We start from the raw sequence: 10,152 nt of genomic DNA on the forward strand, positions 1-10,152 counted from the left end.
GCTTTCCTTTCCAGAGAAGAGTATGCAGGAGGAGATCATTTTGTGCAGCACTGCAGAGCAGCCACTATTTCACACTTTAGAGTCACCTATTACTATGTAAGCTCCAAAAGGATAGCTTTATGAACTTATGTATTCCTTGGTCTCTTTTATTTTTTTAACTTTGGAATATTATGCTTAGGTTTTCTTGCCAGAACTTATATGCATTGCTCACAAAGGTTTGATGAAGTGGCTGAAATATTTTTCCTCCAAGTTCTATAGTATTTATTATATCATGAGCAATGTGATACACAGAGAGAGTTGGGCCTGTTCAGTCTTAAGAAGAATCAACTGATAGGGAGCTCATCAGTGTCTGTGTCTGAGGGGAGGGTGTCAGTGGATGGATGAGGCTCTGCTTGGTGATGCTGAGCAATAGCACAAGAGTCAACAAACTGATGTGCAGTTAGTTCTATCTGAACATGGGGAACTTTTTTACTGTGCAGTACAGAGCACTGGGAAAGATTGCCCAGAGAGGCTGTGGGGGCCTCCGTCACTGGAAATACTCAAGACCCATCTAGATGTGATCCTGTGCAATGTGCTCTGTGATGACCCTGCCTCAGCTGGGAGGTTGGACCAGATGACCTGCTGTGGTCACTTCTGGCCTGACCCATTCTGTGATTGTATCAAGTGTTATGGTATCTGGTAGTGGCATATCCAAAAATCAATTTGTAGCTGTGACAAAACATAAATTGCTCTTAAGTTATATACAGGATAACACATAACTTGGCAGTCTGTACTTTGTATGTTCTCTCTGTACTGAGCATACATCAGTCTTTATTGAAGTACATACATCAGTTTTTATTGAAAAGTAAAGCTGAAAGAATGTTTGAAATGTCACTAATTCACTGGGCATTGAAAAATGAAAGTACAGTCTTGTGAATTAATTTCTGCAAGTAGTGGGAGAGAATCAGAAGGGTGAAAACTACAAAATTAGTGGGTTGAGCCCAATACCGGCCACTGTGAACAAAATCAACTCTAGCCCAGCCGAAACAGACTGGGGGAAGATAGGATGAATAGGGACTTAAAGTATAGGTACTTAGATTAATTTCAGACAGAGAGTCTTTTAGCAAGCCTGAATTACATTCATGGCTTGATAGTTCTGGTTCAGTCTTCTGTGTTGCATCATTTAGAAAAACTTTGGCAGAAATTACTCTATCGGTGATGGCAAAACACTGTAGGAGAGCTCTGTCTTACCCCCTGCAGTGCTTAAGTTCAGCTGGGTTAACCCAGTGGGGCACTGTTTGGAGGTAGCTCTTCTGTATGGGAGTGCTTTCAGACCATCCTCCCTGGAGATATATACCTCCACTTCAGTCTGTGTGGAACTGTTCAGCTGTGTCTGCTGATTGTGGATGGGCTTACACCTGGGGAATTCTGTGTGTAACTGGAAAAAAGCACAACTGCAGGGAGTTTGCCTACCTTTTTGTCTCTATTGGGGGCATTTTATCACTTCTAAATAAGATCTTACTTTGGATGGTGTTTTTCTGTGGCACAAAGACTAGTTTCTGATTAATTTATGTGTAGGCATTCATCCCAAAGTGTGAATCTAATCCTTAGTTACACATAGTTTTTATGTTTCTGGCAGTCTGTCTGTTAAAGCTGTATACATTTTACTACTTTGCATGTAGAAATACAGTCAGAGAAAGCTGCAGGAAAGTTTCTCATATTTATTATGAAGTACTCCGGGAGCCATGGACACAATCATTTCACTGGTATTGGGGTATTATCAATTATTTAAATAGTCGATTTACGCACTTTTTTTTTAAGGAGTTCAGTTAATGAGACAAATAGAAACAGTCATTGTTCCAAGAGGCTTTCAGACTAAAATCTAGTGAAGAATCGTATTGACCCATTTATTCATCCTGTTGAGATCCCTCTTGATGGCAACACACACAATGGGTGTATCAACCTCTTCTCCCAGTTTCTCTCATTTGCAAACTGCCTGAAGGTGTCATGTATCCCATTATATATGTAATTTATAAAGATACATATAATAGCTTTTACCCCATTTCCCAGTCATTGGGATCACAGCTGGTGGTGGTGCTCTGACTGGACTTCGTGCCACTGATCACAACTCTTTGAGTCTAGCAGCTCAGAACATTATTTATTTTGCCTTGGGGTCCACTTACCTGGCCCATGTTTCTGTCAGTTTGTTGATGAGGTTCTTGTAGGTGACAGTGTCAAAAAGCTTATCAAACTCAAGATATGCAGCATCTACTGTTCTGTGCCTCATCCTACAGAAGACTGTACCAAGCCAGTCTTCTTGTCGAAGGTTTTCTCTTTGGCCTAAGGATGATTTCCCTTTCATGCTGACCGCTCCAAATGATCTCCTCCAGCTCACTTGACAGCCAGTATTGGGAACTGATTTTCCAGGATTATTTACTCAACCATCTTTACAAGGACTGAGGTTGAAATCTTTCTTGCCTTTCTTGAAGACATGTGATGAATGATGTTTACTTTCTCCTAGACATAAGGAACCTCTCCTGGTTGTCACAACCTTTTAACGACAGAGAAAATGCCTCAAAATTGCATTACAATACTCCTGTATTTCTTGTGGGTACTCCATGGACCCAAGCGTACCATTTGTTTAAGTGCTGCCTAACCTCTTCCTCTTCCTTGACCCAGTCTTTTCCATTGATCTCAAGGACATGGGGTTGCTGAAAGCTAGTCATACCAGTAAAGACCAGGGCTGAGACTCAGAGTCAGTGGTCACACATTGCTTTTCAATGTCGTTTGTGTAGTCAGGGAGCATGAACAGCCTGTTCTTGCAAATCAAAGCTGTTGATCTTGAAAAACGATGAAAGTATTGGTGTGAGCCAAGGAGGGTTTCTTGGGGGTTGACCAGCTGTGCTGGTTATCATTTTAGGTGGATTTTCTGCAGTAGGAGGAACAATCTGTATGTTAATACTGGTCAGGCAGGTAGGCTTTACTCATCACTTATTTCTAAGTCCTCTCCCTGCTGCTTAGAAGTTTAGATCTGGAAGCCTGTATTAGTCATCAGTTAATATTTCTTGCAATCATTGTTTTTCAGTTAGTGGGAAGTGCTAGTGGTTAGAAAATCGTGACTTTATCAAGGACTTATAGTTTAATGCTCTGGCAATAATTTTTTCACTTACTGCATAAGTAGGAGGCCTAAATTAATATCTTTCTAAATTTTATTTCAAAATAGAAATTTTGAAAATATTTACTGAATATAAAAATCAAAATGTACCTAATTGTCATGCAAGTGGATTAAGAAAGGATCTCAAGGCACTCCTTGTTCATCTGACAGTCCAGGTTACTGCTTGTATGGTAAAGGGTCACTTAAAGGGGACTTACGAAAAGGATCCTTAATCCCTGTGAAATCAATGACCTTCTTGTTTCTCTCTAAGTAATTACTCCACAAGTAATATTACATTGTCTCCCGGTGGGATAAAAGTCCAAGATAGTGGGGACAAGTATATTTGCTGTTGTTTAATGTCCTGAACTTTTCACCAGAAGATGGCAGCAGGCTGACGTTAGTCACAAATATTTCTACGGCTTATTATTGGATAAACGTGGATATACTGTGCTAGATACTTGAAACCAAATAGCTTATCAGAGCTGAACCAAGAAACCTGGCATGGCAAAGTGTTGCATGTGAAGCCTTTTTGTGGCTTTCTAGCTCTGGCTGGCAGCTGGTCTGCAAGTGCTCTGCAAGTCCTGGCCATTGTTCAGTGATATCCTTTCAGCTGACAGTTTTTCAAGAGCATTTATTTATATTAAGAAAAATTAGAGTAGGTAGAACTGTTGCTTTAAGAAGCTTGAATCATTATGTATTGCATTTCAGCTCAAGAAAATATTTCATTCTGTTTCTAGAATTAATTTTTCTGGCAATGAACTTCAGTTAAATGTGAATGTACATTTTCTGTGACAGAAACAGCAAAAGTGAAGAAAGGACTGGAGCCAATACTGGATGGTGCAGAAAGAATTACTATTTTCAGTGAAAAGCCTATGTAAATAATGCTACAAAATGTGGAATTCAGCAGCTCTTGCAAATGTTTTGTGGTATCTTTAATGGAAAATAAGCTAGGTTAGCCAGAGAAACAAAGATGAGTTTTGCCCTCTAGCCATAACTTAATCTTTGCCATGGTATATGTTTAATATAGCTAAAACACCAGAGTTAGATACACTTTTGAATATTCTATTTTCAATACATGTAAATATTGCAGAATAAATTCACCATTGCAAACCCATTCTGTCAAGAATGTATGCACAGGAAAATGCAAGTCTTTCTTTCTCTCTCTAAAACAGCAGATCCAGCCAGTGTGATCCATTGTACCACAGGCTGATGAAACTTACTGCCAAACCTTTGTATTTCCCTGTGCGCTGAAGGCTGAGTAACATGTTCAGAATGGGCAGACATGTAAGAAGAGATAACCAGCCTAAGGTCCCTTGCTCTTACCCAGACCCACCTGTCCACTAACAAACTACAGATTGAGTCCAATATGCCACAGTCTAAGTGTTCTCTGCTGTTGGCATTTATTACTATATGCTGATTCCTAATCCACATCCAAAACAGGGATGTGCCTGCAGTTGTCTTTAATGACCTATTTACAGCAAAACATGGTAGCAATTCCAAAAAACCCAAGAAAAGTAAAAGATACAACTGCTTTTAAACTGTGCCTCTCAAGTGAGTCTCCATCTCTGGAAAATTTGATGTTTGTTGTGTAAGTAAAATTGTACCATACTCCATATTGACAGTGGGTCTGGACTGATCTGCTACAGACAATCTTAACTTCTGTGATTTCTGAGCTGGGGGGAAACTGGTGGAATTTTTCTCTCATTGTATTCAAAGCACAGAGAGAGAGATAAGGAGTCCAGTGCTCTCTGAGTTCTTGACTTTTGCAGAGAGAGAGAGTGGAAGTTTTTCTTTGCTTTTTTTCACTGGTTTTCCTTGTTAGCTACAGCAAGAAAGGCTTTTCCAGGCCTTTCTGAATCTTTTTTCTGGAACTGTTCAGCTTCTCTCTGGTCCAGAACCCCAGTACAATAGCCTAGGGGGCTCCTGAACTGCTCTGTGGGTGCTGGGCCTGAGCCCCAGAGGGGCTGAGAGAGACTGAGCGACCAAGCTGCACCCCACAGAAGGACTCTGAACTACACAAGGACTTTCTGAATTTGCTACCTCTTCAGAGAAGTGAGAGGTTTAATTGCTTAATATTATTCATTTTTTTCATGCTTGTGAGTACTTTGCTTGTTAAATAAACAGTTTTTTCAGTTTTCTCCCAGGAGATTTTTTTTCCTGAAGTGGTTGGGGTAGAGGCTTCTGGAATTTGCTTTCTAGAGGAGACAGGTTTGGGAAGTTTTGTGCCAAATCTGTCCCAAACCAGGACAGGCTTATTAGGAAAATTACGTATGAAAACTTCAAGTTCCGTTATATGAGAAGAGCCTTTCCAAGTATATTTATGGAAAAGCAATCACAATGTCATTATTGAAATAGTCCTTTCGATATGCAAGACGTCATTTATTTGTGGCATTTGGTTAGTTTAAATTGTGGCATTTGGTTAGTTTAAGACAAGCAATTGCATTCCCATTAAAGCCTGAGATGATCATCATCATGTCTGATGACCAATTTAGTGTAAACCAAAAAGCAGGAGTGAAGAACGACAGATTTCAAACGTTCGTGTATATTTTTATTAAAAATATTTTAATGCGCTCTACTTAGCATTAAAGGTTTCACATGGTGTACTTCCAGTATGTTCTGTTTGTTTTTTAAGGGGGACAAGTACCTCTGGCTAGTGAGCTATCATGAATTCATGCACCTGCAAGAAAGTGCAGTACTGTAAGTGTGCTTTAACAGGCCAAATACACAGTGTATATTTTGCCAGATTTTTCTACAATTAATGCAAGCTGCCTAGTTATATAATCAAATTGATCACTGAAAACAAAATCCAGGTTTCCCAAATAATGGTTCTTCCTCGTGTTATGATGCCACTTTTCCCTTCTCACACACTTCATCCTTCCTCCTTAAGTCCTGGACGCCCCTCTGAAGGCTTTTCACAGTCCCCTCCAATGTGTTCATATCCTTTTACTTTGTCTGTCCTCTTGGAAGGACAGGCAGTGCCTTCAGTGTTTTCTTCCCAGCCTCCCTCTAAGCATATTTGCTCTTTCTAGTTTCAGGAGTTCCTGTTCCCTGCTTACAGCCTGATTCCTTGCACATACCTGATTCCTGCAGGGACTTTTCTGATGGGAAACTTGTGGGAACTGCATTTTAAAGTGAAAGAACAAGGTATACCTTCTGAGATCCTAGTTGTCTGTGAAAAGGGCTGGAGGAGGTCCTAATTGGACTCACAAATTAAGTGCTTACATCCTGCTTCTTCAAAGCAGCTAGCCTGGTCCAAGTGTGTGGAAAGAAGGAAGTCACCAATGATAGACAATCCATAGTGGCATTTTAGCTTGATTAGTATGGAGATTACTCAAAAAATCAGTCTATTCCCACTGTGCTCATTTTTGCAGATGTAATGGGGATGTCTTGCACTACCCAGACTGAGCTGCTTTCAGAGACATCATAGAATCATGGAATGGCTTGGGTTGGAAGGCAATTTAAATATCATTTTCTTCCAACTCTGGTGCCATGGGCAGAGATTCCTTTCACTGGACCAGACTGCTCAAAGCTCCCTCCAGCCTGGCCTTGAACATTCCTAGGGATGGGGCATCCACAAATTCTTTGCGAAACCTGTACCAATACCTAATCCCCCCTAACAGAAAGGAATTTCTTCCTAATACCTAATCTAAAACTACTCTCTTTCACTTTGAAGCCATTCCCCTTGTCCTGTCACTACATGCTCTTGTAAAAAGTTTCTCTACATCTTTCTTGTAGGCTCTCTTCAGGTGTTGGAAGGGTCACAGTTAGGTCACCTTGAAGCTTCTCTTCTCCAGGCTGAACATCCCCATTTCTCTCAGCCTTTCTTCATAGGAGAGCTGTTCCATCCCTCTGATCATCTTATTAACTCTCCCCTGTACTTGCTCCATCAGTTCCATGTCCTTCCTGTGCTGGGAGCCCAGAGCTGGATGCAGGGTTCCAGGTGGGCTCTCAGCAGAGCAGAGCAGAGCAGAGGGGCAGAATCCCCTCCCTGGCCCTGCTGCCCACGCTGCTTTGGATGCAGCCCAGGACACGTTTGACTTTCTGGGCTGTGAGTGCCCATGGCTGGGTCATGTCCAGCCTCTCATCCCCCAGCACCCCCAAGTCCTTCTTGTCAGGGCTGTGTTCTGATCTGTTCATCCCCAGCCTGAGCTGGTGCTGGGGCTTGCCCCGACCCATGTGCAGCACCTTGCACTTGGTCTTAGTAAACATTATGAGGTTCCCACTGGCCCAATTCTTGAGCTTGTCCAGGTCCCTCTGAATGGCATCCTGTCTTTCATTTGTCAGCCACATCACTCATCTTGGTGTCACTTGCAAATTTGCTAAGAGTGCACTTGATTTGACTATGCCATTAATAATGATATTAAATAACACCATTCCTCATACAGAGCGCTGAGGAACTCTGCTTGTCACTGTTGGATTGCTGGGCTGTTTATTTTTCTCAGCTTTGTTATTCCCCAGTCTTGATGCTTAGAAGTCCTCATACTTACACTCTGCTCATTACCCTGATGGAATTCCCTCCAAGGAGCAGGGACTTTTCCCTGCTCCTTGGAGAATGATGTTCGAAGTATTTGTCCACAGAAGGAACTCATGAATTCATAAGTAGGAATCTGATCCTTTAAAATGGATTTGAGACCTTCCCTCTCCTCAAATGGTGTCTGTTGCCTGATCTTGATGCTTACTTCCTATGTCATCTGAAGCACAATCTTGAGTAATACCACTGTTGTCTTTGCTGAGTCAAAGTAGAGACCTAAGAGAAGACAATGGCTATCAAAGTCTTACCAGCTAACACCACCCATTTGTCCTCAGAGAATCCTTTAGTCTGGAAAAAGCCCAGGAACATCAAGCCCAGCCATTAACTTAGCCAGGTCTACCAGTAAACCCTATTCCTAAGAGCCACATCTACACGGCTTTTAAAAACCTCCAGGAGTGGGGAATTCAACCATGTCTCATGGGCAGCATGTTCCAATCTTTTACAACCCTTTCTGTAGAGAAATTCTTCTTAATATCCATTCTAAACCTCCACTGGTGCAACGTGGGACCATTTCTTGTCATCCTCTCAAGGAGAAAAGACACCCCCTGCTGGCCACACCCTCCTTGCAGGTAGTTAGAGGGAGTGATAGGGCCACCCCTGAGCCTCCCCTTCTCCAGTATAAACAACCCCAGTTGCCTGAGCCACTCCTCCTAGGACTTGTGCCTCAGATTTTTCACCAGCTCCATTGTCCTTCTCTGGACGCATTCCAGCAATTCAGTGTCTTTCCTCTAGTGCGTGTAGTATAGTGAGTACACTCACTACTTACTACTCGTGCAGTGAGTAGTGAGTGTAGCCCAAAAGCGAGCACAGAGCGGCCTCACCAGTGATGAGCACGGGCCATGATCCCTGCCCTGGCGCTGCTGGCCACACTCTTGCTGGTACAGGCCAGGATGCCCTTGGCCTTCTTGGCCACCTGGGCACTGCTGGCTCATGTTCAGCCAGCGGTGACTGCATCCTTGAGTTCTTTGCCTTGGGCTCCTTTCCAGACACTAGCCCCCAGCCTGCAGCACTGCCTGGGCTGTTGTAACATGTTGGGTCCCCAGAGGACAGTCCTACACCTCCTGCTCTGAGGGAGCCCATGTTCTCAGCACTCATGGGCTGAATTACGGCAAAACAACGTTGTGTGATTAATTAAAAAGTTTTACTTATGGTAGGAAGGATCTAAATCTTATGGTAAATTGAAAGGTCTGTGGCAGCAATGATTTAAACTTTTCTGGACAGCCACAGATTAAACTTTTCTGAACAGCATGCGACAATGGTGATTTTTGAACAGCCTGCAGCAGCAGTGATTCAAACTTTTTAAGCAGAGGAAGAAAGGAAGAAGGAGAGTTAGGAAAGTAGAAGTAAAGAAAACAGATCTGTGTTACCACTCAGGGCACCAGTACTGCCTCTGGTCTCTTTCCTCTGGATGGCAGGTGCATGGATGATGGATGCATACCCTCACTTCTCCCTGTCACACCATTTATAGACTAGTCCTTGCAGGTGCATCTTGTTATTCCCAAACTTTTCAGAAGGGGTTGAATGGTCTCATGGTTTCAAATCTGTTCTTAAAAATAATTACTCAAGATAAAGAAGCTGGTCCCAGAGAAGCACTATGCTGCTTCTGCAAGACCCTCTTTTCTAACCACATCTTATCTAGTTGGCATGGTAACATTCCTTTTCTCTTCTGTCAAATGTTTGAGACATTAGCTCTTTCAGGTTAAGTCTTTCAGGTTTTCAGTCTCTCACACGGATGAAGGGCAGGACTTGGCATTTGGCCTTGTTGAACCTCATGCCATTGGCCTTAGCCTATAGGTCCTGCCTGTCCAGATCCCTCTGCAGAGCCTTCTGACCCTCTGGCAGATCAACACTCCTGCCCAGCTTGGTGTCATCTGCAAACTGAGTAAGGCTGCATGCAATTCCCTCGTTCACATTATTCATAAAGATACCAAACAGGGCTGACCCCAATTCTGAGTCCTGGCGAGCACCACTGGTGGCTGGGCCCCAGCTGGATCTAACTTCATTCACCAACACTCTTGGGACCCAGCCATCCAAGCAGTTCTTTACCCAGTAAAGAGAGTACCTGTCCAAGCCAGGAGCATCCAGTTTCTCAGGAGAAGGCTTTGGGAGATGGCATCAAAGGCATTACAAAAGTCCAGGTAGACACATCCACAGCCTTTTCTTCATCAACCAACCACGTCACCTTGTCATAGAAAACAATCACTTTGGCCAAGTGGGACGTGGGACCTGCATTTCACAAATCCAGGCTGACTGGGCTTTATCCTCTGGTTGTCTTGCACTTGCCTTAGAATGACATTCCAGACTATCTACTTTGTGACTCCTCTGACACCGAGGTCAGGCTAACGGGCCTGTAGCTCCCCATATCCTCCTTCCAGCCTTTCTTATAGTTGGGGGTAATAGTTGCTAACCTCCAGTCTTTTGTGACCTCCTTGGTTAGCCAGGGTGGCTTGTAAATGATGGAGAAGTGGCTTAGTGATGATTTCTTTCA

The sequence above is a fragment of the Molothrus aeneus genome, chromosome Z (genome assembly GCF_037042795.1).
Source record: "Molothrus aeneus isolate 106 chromosome Z, BPBGC_Maene_1.0, whole genome shotgun sequence".
Classification (NCBI taxonomy): Eukaryota; Metazoa; Chordata; class Aves; order Passeriformes; family Icteridae; genus Molothrus; species Molothrus aeneus.